This window comes from Pristiophorus japonicus, chromosome 7, assembly GCF_044704955.1.
Source record: "Pristiophorus japonicus isolate sPriJap1 chromosome 7, sPriJap1.hap1, whole genome shotgun sequence".
NCBI classification, from domain to species: domain Eukaryota; kingdom Metazoa; phylum Chordata; class Chondrichthyes; family Pristiophoridae; genus Pristiophorus; species Pristiophorus japonicus.
Genome location: NC_091983.1, coordinates 19799415 through 19814353, shown reverse-complemented (window position 1 = coordinate 19814353; position 14939 = coordinate 19799415).

Sequence of the window (14939 nt, the reverse complement as noted above, 5' to 3'; positions counted from 1 at the left end):
TTATTTGAAGAAGTATTGAGCAGCGTAGATGAAGGGGAACTAGTGGATGTGGTGTATTTGGATTTCCAGAAGGCATTCGATAAGGTGCTGCATAAAATGTTACTGCCCAAGATAAGAATTCATGGGGTTGGGGGTAATATATTAGCATGGATAGAGGATTGGCTAATTAACAGAAAACAGAGACTCTGGATAAATGTGTCATTTTCAGGTTGGCAAACTGTAACTAGTGGGGTGCCACATGGATCAGTGCTGGGGCCTCAACTATTTACAATCTATATTAATGACTTAGATGAAGGGACTGAGTGTAATGTAGCCAAATTTGCTGATGACACAAAGATGGGTGTGAAAGCAAGTTGTGAGGAGGGCACAAATAATCTGCAAATGGATATAGACAGGCTAAGTGAATGGGCAAAAATTTGGCAGATGGAGTATAATGTGGGAAAATGTGAGGTTATTCACTTTGGTAGGTAAAATAAAAAAGCAAATTATTAGTTAAATGGGAGAGACTACAAAATGCTGCAGTTCAGAGGGATCTGGCGGTCCTTGTTCATGAAACACCAGAAGTTAGCATGCAGGTACAGCAAGTAATTAGGAAGGTAAATGGAATGTTGACCTTTAATGCAAGAAGAATGAAATATAAAAGTAGGGAAGTCCTAATACAGGGCGTAGGTGAGACCTCACCTGGAATACTGCGTCCAGTTTTCGTCTCCTTATTTAAGGAGGGATATACTTGCATTGGAGGCAGTTCAGAGAAGGTTTACAAGGTTGATTCCTGAGATAAAGGGTTTGGTTTATGAAGAAAGTTTGAACAGGTTGGGCCTATATTCATTGGAGTTTAGAGGAATGAGAGGTGATCTAATTGAAATCTATAAGATTCTGAGGGGGCTTGACAGGGTAGATGCAGAGAGGATGTTTCCCCTCTTGGGGGAATTTAGAACAAGGGGCCATAGTTTAAGAATAAGGGCCACCCATTTAAAACAGAGATGAGGAGGAATTTCTTCTCTCAGAGGGTCGTGAATCTTCGGGATTCTCTACCCCAGAGAACAGTGGAGTCTGAGTCATTGAATATATTTAAGGTGGAAATAGACACGGGAGTCAAGGGTTATGGAGAGCGGGAAGGGAAGTGGAGCTGTGTCTATGATCAGATCAGCCATGATCTTATTAAATGGCAGAGCAGCCTCAAGGAGCCAAATGGTCTTCTCCTGCTCCTATTTCTTAAGTTCTTATGTGCATATGTTACAATACACGATTCATCTACTTAGATCCTTAATTATTAGCACTATATTAATGTTTTACTCTGCCCCACTTTACATGGGTCTTTCTATATTGTGTTAAAGCAATGTATATGTGCAAGTGAAATACTCATTAGGGCCAAAATTCATCACTCCCCGCCTGCTGCTGCCGACTGCCACCCACTGCCGCCAACATTGCTCTTGCAGATCCGCCCCTTGCCACTTTCGAGGTGGCCTGGGGAGGAGGGAAGGAGAGACCCTCCGGGAACTGCGCGCTGATATCAGCGGACGGCCGAGTGCCGCAACTGACACCCTGCCCGCCGAGTTCCCATATCGATGGGGGCGGGAGTCAGCGAGACTCGGCGGCAGAACAGGGGTGGACCGCTGTGTGGAGGCTGGTCTGCCCCTGACAGTCAGTCTGAAGAACCTGAAAAAAAAGTTAAGTGAACATTTTAAAAACGTTTTTCCACAGCGACTTCCTTGGATGGGGTCCCCTGAAGGTCTTCCAATAGTTTTTTAATATTTTACTGATGATTTTTTTTTCAGGTCTTCGACCCTCCATGGGTCCAACTCCGTCCTCGGCGGCACTTGGGCAGCAGGTGCCTCTGCCGCCAAGAATGAGACCTCCCGCCCCCCCCCCCCCCCCCAGATTGGTGGCATACGTTGTCCATTTGCTGCCCGCCGACCTTCGAGGGACCTCGGCGATGAATATCCCGCCCAAAGTACCGTCCGGTACCTCGGCAGCCATTGGCGGCACTTTGGGCGGCACTTGGGTGGGTGGAAACCTTAATCAAAATTATCCCCATAGAATCATAAAAACAAACAGTAAGAAAAGATGGCCAATTGGTGCATCGTGCCTGTGCAGCTCTTTTGTAGAGCTATCTGAATTAGTCACGCTGCCCTGCTCTTTTCCCATAGCCCTGCAAATTTCTCCTTTGAGTATTTATCCAATTCGCTTTGGAAAGTTATTGCTTCTAACATCCTTTCAGGCAGTGCATTCCAGGTCATAACAACTCGCTGTGTAAAAAATAAAAAATCTCCTCAGCTCCTCTGTGTTTCTTTTGTTCATTCAGAATAATCTTAAAAAAATGACTGAAAATGTTGCCTGAAAACTGTATAGCAAAGGGGACTTAATGCAATGGCTTCAACTTACGCCTCTGGGGCACCGAGTTGAATATCACGCCAGATTGCAAGGGTTCCAAAGTTAATGAAGCTGAATCCGGCTGCACGAGTCCAGATTACAATACCGTGCAAACCTTGCCACTCGGTGAACAGCTGCACTGCAAGAGCCCAGGAGGTTGGCAAAGAGTCATTTTTGGGGTGATTGTTTCCACAGAACTTTCCCATAGGAAATAAAATGATTGGGTTAGAGCCAATGATAGAATAGATTGTGCATGGTCTGTGGAAAACACAGGCTTGATGGCAATGTTCCCTTTAAGCTACGTACTAGAAGACCCGCGTAGCCACCTCACCGGCTTTTAAATGCAAAAACATCACGTGCGGATTTTTGAAGGGGCCATGTGGCCAAAATATTTTACAGTGAACATTGCTTGATGGGCCTATTAGGCTTTCTTGTACTCTTGTGTGTAATATAGGTGCTTATGGCCATACTTGGCTACAGGGTGTGGATTGAATATTATTGATGGACAATAAATTAAATGAGGTATGATCCATAATTCTGTCAGATGATTCTTTATCAGCTTTATGTCACTCCACCATTGGCGGCCCTGCCTTCAGCTGCCAAGGTACCAAGCCCTGGAATTCCTTCCCTAAACCTCTCTGCCTTGCTCTCCTCCTGTAAGATGCTCCTTAAAACATACCCCTTTGACCAAACTTTCTGTCAAAATATCTCCTTATGTGGCCCGGTGTCAGATTTTGTTTGGTGATGGGCCGTTTTGCTACATTGAAAGAAAGTCTTGCATTTATTTAGCGCCTTTTATGACCACCAGACCTCTCAAAGCGCTTTACAGCCAATTAAGTACTTTTGGAGTGCAGTCACTGTTATAATGTGGGAAATGCGGCAGCCAATTTGCACACAGCAAGCTCCCACAAACAGCAATCTGATAATGACCAGATAATCTGTTTTTGTTATGTTGATTGAGGGATAACTATTGGCCAGGACACCGGGGATAGCTCCCCTGAAGACACTGTATAAATGCAAGTTGTTGTTATGTACATATCTGTGGCCCAGAAGTCCCGGTCGGCTGCTTCCAGCAGGCGATCGAGTGAAAAACCGACTGAAGCTGCTGCACCCACGCGAGATACCGTCCTGAGGCCTCCACTGACTGCGCGTCGCAGCGCGTGCATGTCAAGATGTGTGCAGGGCTGGAGCTGTAGTCACATGGCTCTGGGTAGCCAATCAAGGTAAAGTAGATTCTCATTCATAATAATGGGAACACCTTATGAATGAGAAACCCCCCCAAACACCCAAAACACAAGTTCAAAATAGAAAAAGTACACCACATATTTTTATTAATTTAAATTAAAGTTATTTACGTATTATAAAAAATATATATTTTTCCAATTTTTAAAAACGTTTTTTAATTATGGTTTAAAATAAACTTAACATAATGGGGAGGGTTTTTAACGATAAAATGTGTTTTCATAATTTTATTTTAAAATGTTTGTGTATTTTAAAACTCTTATGCCTGTAAAAGTAAGCTATGCACCTGCTTTTATCGAGCGTAAGAGTTTTCAGGACATTTGCTGGGCAAGATATGGGTAACTACTGCAATTCTGCCCTTGCAAATGTCCTCACTCCTGAGATGCGGAGGATCTGTCAAGCTCCAGCTTGACAGATCAGAAAAGCTGGTTTTCAGCACATGCGAATTTTGCGCTGAAAATCGGCATTTGCGAAGCTTTCCCGGGTCCGTACACACTCCGTACGGACCCGGGGAGGCTGAGATTTCTGGCCCTATATGTCTGTGTACATATGCAATTATGCAAGAGCCCCGTCCCAATTGCTAAACAGCTAAAAGATCTTTTGAGCTACAAAAAGAATGCTGACTAGATAACTAGAAGCTACAGAGAGGTCACCGGGGCAAGGTTATTAAAATGAGAAAGAAGTAAACTCTTAATTAACGCTATTGTAATAAAAAAAATCATATGAACAATGGAAATAAAGTAGTATAATAAAGTCCATCATTATAGAGAACATAAAGCAGCTCACTGGGGTCTTAAACAAATTGAAACATACATCCATCAATTTATATCTGCAGTTAAAATAGTCGACTGACTGAATCAGTCACATGATGCATTGGTAATGCTTTTAATTGGCATCCATTTTAACCCGCATCGCATATTTTTTTTAATGGGGCTTTTACCCAGTTATAAGAATAGGAACTACTACATGAGAGAGTCTGGTGTGCTTGAGGTCTTTGCTAGTGAGATGAATTGTTCTCCTTAGAGCAGAGAAGGTTAAGGGGAGATTTAATAGAGGTATTCAAAATTATGAAGGTTTTTGATAGAATACATGGGGAGAAACTGTTTTCACTGGTAGGAGGATCAGTAAACAGAAGACACAGATTTAAGGTAATTGGTAAGAGACACAGAGGGAAGAGCTCACTGGGGCCTTGAACAAATTGAAAATTGATCTTTTTTTTGGTGATGTTAATTGAGATAAATGTTGTCCCAGGAAGAACTCCCCTGCTCTTCGAACTAGTGCCATGGGATCTTTTACATCAATTTGAGAGGGCAGAAGGGGCTTCGGTTTAACGTCTCATCCGAAAGATAGCTTCTTTTACCATGACGCAGTCCCTCAGTACTGCAATGGAGTATCAGCCTAGATTTTATGCTCAATTCTCTGGAATGGGACTTGAACCCACAACCTTCTGATTCAGGCTACAACTAACGTCTAATGACAATGCTTGGTTATTTGGATATGCACTTGAAGTGCCGTAACCTAAAAGGCTATGGACCAAGGGATGGTATGTGGGATTAGGCTGGATAGCTCTTTTTCAGCTGGCACAGATATGATGGGTCGAATGGCCTCCTTTTGTGCATAAATTTCTATAATTCTACGAATATCATTCCATATATCAGTGAGCCCCACTTTGCTCTATGTGAGTGAGATGATTACTTGGTATAGAGTTCGTCATCAGTGCGACAGTGAGTCTGTGCAGCTTCTGGTAAACTCATTTTCAAAGGAGTTAAATCCAGTGAGATGAAGTCAGAATCAGTTTGGGTGAGAGCCCAATTATACATTGTTGTGTTAATAACCAGACATGTTACTGACAAGGACAATATGTAGATGCATGGCTGGGTCTACTGATAGCTCTCAGCATGAGCAGTTTTTTAAAATTTTCAACGAACCCAGAGGCAATCGCATTTCATATTTGGTGAAAATTCAAAATAGTTTCAAACTCATTTATGCAAAGCTGTTGAATTTACAAATTTGTGAACTCTTTTGAAATTAAGAGTCCCCAATATACGTATTTCATGAAGGTCCTATTGTCTGAGGGTAGCAAGTTAATTATGAAGATGGTTAAAATCCACTGAAGCATCTTTTTAAGTTATTGTGGTGAAAAACAAATGGTTCGTTGGGGACAGACAAACAGACAGATGGGGAAAGTAAAACTGAAATTATCATTGAGAGCTGCCCAACACAGGACACTAAATATTACAGCAGATCATTTAAATGTAATTAAAGAATAACTATTATATCTCATTCTCAATTCATTAGGGACAGGAACTGATTCTCACTGGTTAAAAAATCATCACGTCAATCACTGAACCAGGAATCAGAATGGTATGCCACGGAGTCATAATATAAGTAAGTGTTTTGATGCTCCAACAATTCCCTGTATATAGATTTATATTTACCCAATGTAAATAAAGACAATGACAGCATGCATGGACCATATTTCTTCTCCCAACTGAGTGAAGAAAAGAATTTTAAAATGGTGTTATTCTAAACCAGTTCTTATCATACCAAGCTTATTGGTTAATGTGCAATAATTTCTCAGAGGGGGAGAAATTCCACAGCGCTGAAGAACAGGTGTGGGTACCACGCGACACGATATGACCACACCTGTTCAAGGAGCGTAGGCAGCACACCAACTTTGTGCTGCATGCTAATTATAATTACTGCAGCACACAGGCTAGTGCTGAACACACTGCTCAGAAGGGGCTAAAGTTCCCAATGTACGAGCAAAGCTAGCTTTACTTAAAGCCTGCATCTCTTAAAAGCAGTTTGCACCTCTTAAAAGTGAGCTGCCTCATGCTGATGACAAATGGTAAAAGGGCTTCAATGCAAATGGATCAACTGGTCAGGGAAAAGGCATCCAGGATCTTGGTCGCAGCACTCCATCTTTGTGCAGGTGGTTAACACTGGAAGAGAGGTTTTCTACCCACAGCAGGCCCTCCAGAAAGAAGGATGTGGGATCAGATTGCCGAGGCCATCACTGCCAGCAGTGTCTCCCCCCAAGATCTACCTCCAGAAGCGCCCAAAGAAGTTTCATGACCTCAGATGACAGGTCAAGGTCAATGAATGCATCTTCAAAAGCCATCTCCTACCAATTGCACCACTCGCCTCATACACTGGTCAAGGCACCAACCTCCTCCACCACTCACCTACCAATCTCTACCAAACACAAGGCACCTTCACATTCCTAGCTTCACCTCACCCCCTTGGAAGAGACGGTGCTGGCCATTCTTGACAGGGGCATGTCTGTGCTCTTGACCAGTGGCGGGGCTGAAAGGATACAAGATGCCGGTATCCTCATACGTTATCCTCCTTCTCACGTTCCATGTCACACTCATCCCACAATATCTCCTGATTTACAAGCTGCACATGCTGTAAGCATGCACCTCGCCCCTCACCACAGCTCCACTCTTGTTTCTTCCACATATTAGATACCCAAGAAATCCAGCTGTTCAGTCAAGGCATCAACAAGAAGAGGGAGAGGAGAGTGAAGAAGAAGAAGATGAAACACCGTCACTTGATTTCACACTCCCAGTCACCAGCTCTTCGAGTTCGACCAGTAAGGCCATTTGCAGTCTCCCCCACTGAAAGTCAGCAGCCTTCCATGAGCCATGCTGCAGCCACTGGGTTAGCACTGTATAACATCAGAAGGATAGGCAAAGGCACACACAAGGCAGTCAATAAGAGAATGCACAAAGGTGATTAGTTGATGTTTTGCCGTAATATTGGATGCATACATGAATAAAGTTGGATTGGAATGTTTGCTTTGTGGTGGCTTTTATTTCAGCATTGAGGCCAAAAGGGCCTCTTTAGGTGGTGAAGTCTGACTTTAAGAAGTGTAGGCTAGCTTTAATTGGTGGAAGCCTCACACGAACTTGATGCCCTGGTGCTGAGGTGTGCAACCACTCAATGGCAGGTTTAGCACTGGCTGCCCGCTGCTGTCATTTAAATTAGTAAGCAGCACAAAGTTTTCTGCATCGGAAGGAAAGGGCGCAGGCCGGGTAGTCGCACATTTTGATACCTATGACTCTTTTCGGGTATTATCCAATTTCTAGGCCAAAATGTTCCATTCAGGTTGTCCATTGTGGTGGGCAATGTGCATCCAAAACAAGTCTCCTTCAGCTACTCGCCATACCATGGAAAGGCAAGTGTGAGATCTAGGATCAAAGTGTGAGTTGCATTTGTGGCCAAGAATAGCAGGCAGGGAGACCTCTGGCCTGCACCAACCTGTGCCTTAATATGTTTGAAGGGGAGTAGCTTCAGGGCACGCATGTGTCTTTGCCAAATCTGTTTACATGAGGACTTGGTTTAAGCATCGTGACCCGTAAGCCATTGTAGACAACTCTGAAATTGGATCTGGAATGCCAACATGTCTGGCATATTGCGAGCAATCTTGCAAAAGCCTTTCGGGCATGCATGTATCCATTGTATCAACTTAAGTGATGCTTGGGATGATGGATACTGGATGGTGTCAGCTAGAGCCTGGATATGTGAACATGTGCCACATGCCTAAGTTTGGATGATTACTTTGATTTGTTTGTAAAGAGTAGAGTATTCACTAATGTTTGAATCCACCATTGAGCATCATAATATGTGTCCATGCTGTGGTCAGGTGGACAGTGGCAATTGACACACATTTAATTTTGAATTGTGCTTCTCACCATGGCTTTCAAGAGGAGTTCTTGTTATCTGCTGCCTGGATAGCAAGGGCTCAAACCATGTTTGTCAGTTGTCTATTTACAGTTCTTCAGTGATGACCCCTTTGGCAATATATTGACATATTGCAAGCCATTCTGCAAAAGGCATTCTAGAATGCAGATGTACACTGTATAGCTGCTGAGGAAGATCTAACCAACTGAACCACAGCTAACACCCGACACATGTATCACTTCTTGTTCTATATAGCACAGTCCCGAACTGGGAATTACAGTAACTTGGTCCAGGATTGATAACAAACCATTGCATATGGGGAGATAACAGGGGACATCTGATTTTTCTGTTGTAAACCCCAGGAAGCTTGATAAAAATGGTCAAAATGACATTGAGTCATGAATATTTCACATACCAGTAAATGAATGATCTTAAACAACGCCATCATCATCTTACAAAAGCAAAATACTGCGAATGCTGGAAATCTGAAACAAAAATTGAAAATGTTGGAAACTCTCAGCTGGTCAGGCAGCATCTGCGGAGAGAGAAACAGAGTTAGCGTTTCAAATCGATGACCCTACATCAGAACTGGAAAAAGTTAGAGATGTAACAGGTTTTTAAGCAAGTGTAGGGGAAGGGAAAGTGGGGGAGGGAGGAAAGAACTAAAGGGAAGGTCTGTGATAGAGTGGAAGGCAGAAGAAATTAAATGACAAATGGGATGATGGTGCAAGGCAAAAGGAAATGGTAGTACCTCAAGTTAAGAAACAAATCATGAGTCTAGATAGGGTGTAAATGGAAATTGCAGAATCATCAACAGCAGTCATGGGAAAGAGAGAAAAACAATTAAAAAAATAGGGGCAGAGATTACGGTCTGAAATTGTTGAACTCAATGTTGAGTCCAGAAGGCTGTAAAGTGCCAGATCGAAAGATGAGGTACTGTTCCTCGAGCTTACGTTGAGTGCAGGAGACCGAGGACGGAGAGATCAGAGTGGGAGTGGAGCAGATAATTAAAGTGACAGGCGACCGGAAGCTCGGGGTCATGCTTGTGGACCATCATCATCTTCCTTCCTTCCCGCCTTGCTTCTGGCTAGTTTCCTTCCTTACTTACTTATGCCATTCTCTTTTCCTTCCTTCCTTCCTTCCTTCCTTCCTTCCTTCCTTCCTTCCTTCCTTCCTCCCCTCCCCTCCCGCCCCTCCCCCCCCCTTCAGTGCTGTGTGTGTATGGAAAAAGTTGGAGATCCAATTAGTTAGATAAGATCGATGAGATGAATGGGCTCCTGTCTTATTTATGGTTAAACAGAAAATTTTGTTTCAATTTTCAATTTATTTGATCTGAGAATTGCCATGAAATCTTTATGTAAAAAATTATGCTTGCGCAATGGCAAATATGTAAAAGTTTAGTTTCATTAATTATTGAAGTTTAAATCATTCTATGAGCTTACAATTCCAAGAGCAAAAGTGTGAAGCAAATGAATATGCATAAGAGTGCCAGCATAAGCATGAAGAAAAGTTTATTAATATTAAATGCTATTTAATACAGATTTATTTCAATACAGACTTAAATGCTAACTGCAAGAGGATTTGCAGCTCAAAACACTTTAATGCCTCAACTTTAATTGTTAAACCAAGACTAATGCTACAAAATGTGACAATAACTCTATGGCCCAGAAATTGTGATTGGAGGCATCCTGCGGGCGGTTGCCTCCAAGCGGAAAAACTTTAACAAAAGTACCTGGTGGTCCCGGAGCAATGTAGACTTGCACTACGATGCCTTGCTGCCCAGTATATGGACCCACGCATTCCAGGAGCATCTGTGCAGCCTAGGATCATGTGGGCCGGACCAACCAAAGAAAATGGCGTGTCCCCATTCACAGTAATGGTGAGTTCCATTTGTAAAGAGGTCACCATTTCTATGAATGGGGATACCCCCAAAAACACAAACATTAAAATAAATAAGTAAAACACTTCACGTATTTAAAATTAATTGAAATTGAATTTAATTAAATGTTTTAGACAAAAATGAATTTTTTGAAATGTTTTAAATATTTTTTTAATAGGGGTAAAAATAAACTTAACTTAATGGACAGGGTTTTTAAATATAAAAATTATTGATAACATTTTATTTTTCTGTCTTTTAAAACTCTTACTCTGGTAAAAGCAGGCCTTAGGCCTTAGGCCTGCTTTTACCAGATGTAAGCGTTTGAAGGACATTCACTGGGCAGGAGTTGAGCAAAGAGCCCTCCCCACGAAGATGCATTGGCAAGAGCTGGATTTTGGCGTATGCACATCACGCGCTGAGAACTGGCACTTGCAGGGCATCTTCGGCGTGCGTGAGCACACCGCACGTGCCCGTAGAGTCTACGATGCCTGGCCCTATCCAAGAAGTACACAGTGAGCAATGTTCCCTTTAGTTTTTTTTCGGGAGGTGCGGCCCCTTTAACAGGCTGCGCGGCCCGTTGAAATTTCCACGCATGCGCATTTTTTCCATTTAAAAGCCGGTGATCCAGCTGCATGGGAGTCCAGAGCGGCTGCACAGCTTAAAGAGAACAGTGTCTGTCAATAACCCAATTTTAAATGACTGAAAATGACTTTTAAAAAAATACACAGAAGCATTTTCTAGTTACATTTGGGTACAGTAGTCAGTTCCTTACTAATGTTCTGTTTTAATTACATTCAAAACCTTTTAAAATTAGTATCCTTGCTCCCAACAGAACCAAGTTAATTTTAGTGGCTTATTGAAGGCCCGCAAACAGGCACAAGCTCCCAATGGTGATTAATTCACCCGGGGGGGGGGGGCGGCGGGGGGCGGGGGGCAGGGCCAGTTTTGTGGGTGGAGCCGGCTTCTAGCCTATGGAAAACATTGTTACGAAGGGGAAGCATCAGATCAGAAAACTAACGGGGCACGTACGCATCACTTTTAGGCAATTAAATGTGGTTGCATTTATTAAAACTATGTCCAGAGAGTTTTGTTCTGATGGGGCAGTTCAAGAGGGACCTGGGTGTCCTTGTACATGAACCACGGAAAGTTAACATTCAGGTACAGCAAGCAATTCAGAAAGCAAATGGAATGTTGGCCTTTATTACAAGAGGATTTGAGTATAAGAGTAAAGACGTCTTACTGCAATTATATAGGGCCCTGGTGAGACTGCACCTGCAGTATTGTGTACAGTTTTGATCTCCTTACCTAAGGAAGGATATACTTTCCAAAGAGAGAGTTCACCAGACTGACTCCTGGGCTGGAGCAATTGACCTATGAGGAGAAATTGAGTAGACTAGGCCTATATTCTCTAGAATTTAGAAGAATGCGAGGTGATCTCATTGAAGCATACAAAATTCTTACAGGGCTGGACAAGGTAGATTCAGGGATAATGTTTCCCCTGGCCGGGGAGTCTAGAACCAGGGGTCACAGTCTCAGAATAAAGGGTCGGCCATTTAGGACTGAGATGACGAGACACTTCTTCACTCAGAGGATGGTGAATCTTTGGAATTCTCTACCTCAGAGGTTGTGAATTCTCAGTCATTGAGTATATTCAAGACAGAGATCAATAGATTTTTGGAGATTAAGGGAATCACGGGATATGGGGATAATGCAGGTAAGTGGAGTTGAGGTAGAAGATCAGCCATAAGCTCGTTGAATGGCAGAGCCTGCTCAAGGAGCCGAATGGTCTACTCCTGCTCCTGTATCTTATGTTCTTATGTAAGTAGATCAAAGAATGCAGATCTATAGTAGTTTGTGCAGAGAACAATGTTGGTGATGGTGTATTAGGCTACTGCATAGTGCAAATGTAGATACGAGTGTTACAGCATTGAGCAGTTGTGGCACTTAGCTAAAGGTCTTGTCTAAGGGGTGATCTAATTGAGGTGTTTAAGGTGATTAAAGTTGATAGGGTAGATAGAGAGAAAATATTTCCTCAGTTGGGGGAGTCCAGAACAAGGGGCCATAACCTTAAAATTAGAACTAGACAGTTCAGGGGTGATGTCAGGAGGCACTTCTTCACACAAAGGGCAATGGAAATCTGGAACTGTCTCCCCATAAAAGCTGTTGAGGCTGGGGGTCAATTGAATATTTCAAAACTGAGATTGATAGATTTTTGTTAGGTGAGGGTATTAAGGGTTACGGAACCAAGGCGGGTACATGGAGTTAAGATACAGATCAGCCATGATCTCATTGAGTGGCGGAACAGGCTCGAGGGCTGAATGGCCTCCTCCTGTTCCTATGTTGCTTTGTGAGCCTGGCATATGGCACTAACTGCCTCCAAAGGTGTTTCAGCAGGGACATCTTTTGACTCATTGTCACAGTCTTGCTTTGTCTTGGGAAGGATCGGGTTTCCTCCTTCACCATAGTAAGTTATCCTAGTTGTGTATACATATACACAGAGGATTAGGATTTGGTTTAATCTTATTTGATTAAGATTTTTGCTTACTTTTTAATTATAAATGGCTTATGGATTTGTACTGTAGCCAAAAATAATGAAATGCTTAAAGTTGTTCATACCCGGGATGCTTTAGGGTTTAATGTGTTAGTGTACAATTTAGCTGACTGTGCTGTTTCTGCTGAACATGCACAGCACGTGATTCGTGCCTGTTGACTTCTTTTTGTCAATACAATGTGCCCAAGATAGCGATAGGAAGTGGGACAATAGGGCCATGATGATTAGTTACATTCCTAAATGGTAAATATGTTGTTTTGTAGCAACTACCTCATTTTTTGGGGTTTTGGTCACAATAATTGATATCAAGGTATAATGAATCATCTCGGGCAGTGTGCGTAGCTAGAGGCCTGTAATGATCTCGGGCTTTCCGTCACAATTTGTAGAGAGAGTCAGGAACGAAAGGATCGATTTAGGTTACGTCTCTACCCAGAGGAAAAATGGGGTAATTGCGTTTATTTCTCTGCGTGTCCACTGCTTAGAGACATTGGCTGGGATTTTGCCGGTGCTGAGAGGGCGGGTTTGGAGGCAGGTCCGCTGACAAAATATAAAAGATTGACAGCGGGGCGTCAGGATCCCGATGTCAACCAGCCTCCATGTCAGTTTCCTGAGTGCCGGGTCTGTCTGCGCTTTACTAAACCCGACACCAAGCGGCCGGTGAGCCAATTGATATAGTTAAGAGCAAGTTAAAAGGTACTGAAACATCATTTTATCATGTACTTCCCATGTTTTCTGCTTTTTGACGAGTTTCACGGTGCTTGGGGATCACATCAGGTAAGTAGGTCGGGGTTTCAATGACTCTCCATTGCTCTGAATAGATGACAGTTGAAAAAGTGATATAAAAGCTACCATTTCTCAGCTTTTCACTTTCCAATCTTAGAAGCTGGAGCCTTCAGGATTTGGAATACACTTTTCAGCTTTAGAATGGTTGGAAGTGTTTGGAGTAAACTCTCTATCCAGTGTCACCTCCTTGGAACAACCTCTCTCACCATTGACAGATCGCTTCTGTCATCTCAACTTCAGCTGTCATCTATTCCACCAGCATCGGTGCTCTTGAAAAAATCCCCCTCGATCCTCAGAATCCCACCACGATCAGCCCCAACACCAGCATCACCATACACCAGCATCACCAACAACAACACCAACCTTTTCCGCAATCATCTGATGCTATCCAGGACGCAGGGCATCAGCACCTGACTACATTGCTGCCCGGGAGGCCAGGGATGGCCTCACCATGGCCAGATTTACTTCACTTGATGCTATACACCCTGGCTACCAAATGATGCGCCAGGTTGACACTACCATACACCCGCATCATAAAGCATCCCTACAATGCCCAAGCCATTCTTTTCACACTCAACATCATTGCGGGGGGGGGTATCTTATGTCTCACCATTCACTGCAACTCACTAAGCCACTTCTAAAGGTGCAAACAAATTTGTTCAAGAAGGCAAAGTTTTCAAAATAAAGATTTCAATGTTTGACAACACATTAACAGAAACTCTACATGAACATTGGCTAAAAGACCCAAGTCCCTGTACTGTGTGTTGTTAGTTGGTATGACTGAACAAGGATGAGGGTGAGTGTGAGGGGTGGCTTGTGAGATGAGGATGTGATAATGTAGATATAGAGAGAGGGATGGGTGGAGATACAAGGTAAGTTGCTGTGAGTAAGGATGTGCAGGTTAGGGTAAGGACGGCAGAGTGATGGGAATGTGATGAGTGGCACATCAGGATGAGGTTGAGTGTGACTTTGCAGTAACATTTCCTGATCCACTGAGATCATTGAAAGGTTTGCACCACTGCAGCCAGGTCCTCCTGACAACATCCCTGCCTTTGCCCTCCTGTGCAATGTGCAACCAGTCTGCATTAATCTGCTGGGGAGGTCTGTTCCATCCATTGGAAGGGAAGAGAACCTCCCTGCGTGCTGTGACTCTCTCCATAAGCATATAGAGGGAGCTGTGGGAGAACCTGGGTGCAGCCGTGCACCTTATGCCGTGCTTCTCAGTGTTTGCAGCACCTCAATGCTCCAGAGCACTGGCAGTAAAAGTGTCAAAATAAAGTTTCCTATTAATTGGCTGGGAACCTCAACAAGCCCCATCAAGGGAAAGTCGTGGGGGAAGCTGACATGGAGCCAGGAACAGAGTTGCTTCCCGCCTAATACCCCAGCCCCTCTGAGCCCACCTCGGTCGGTGAAATGGTGGCC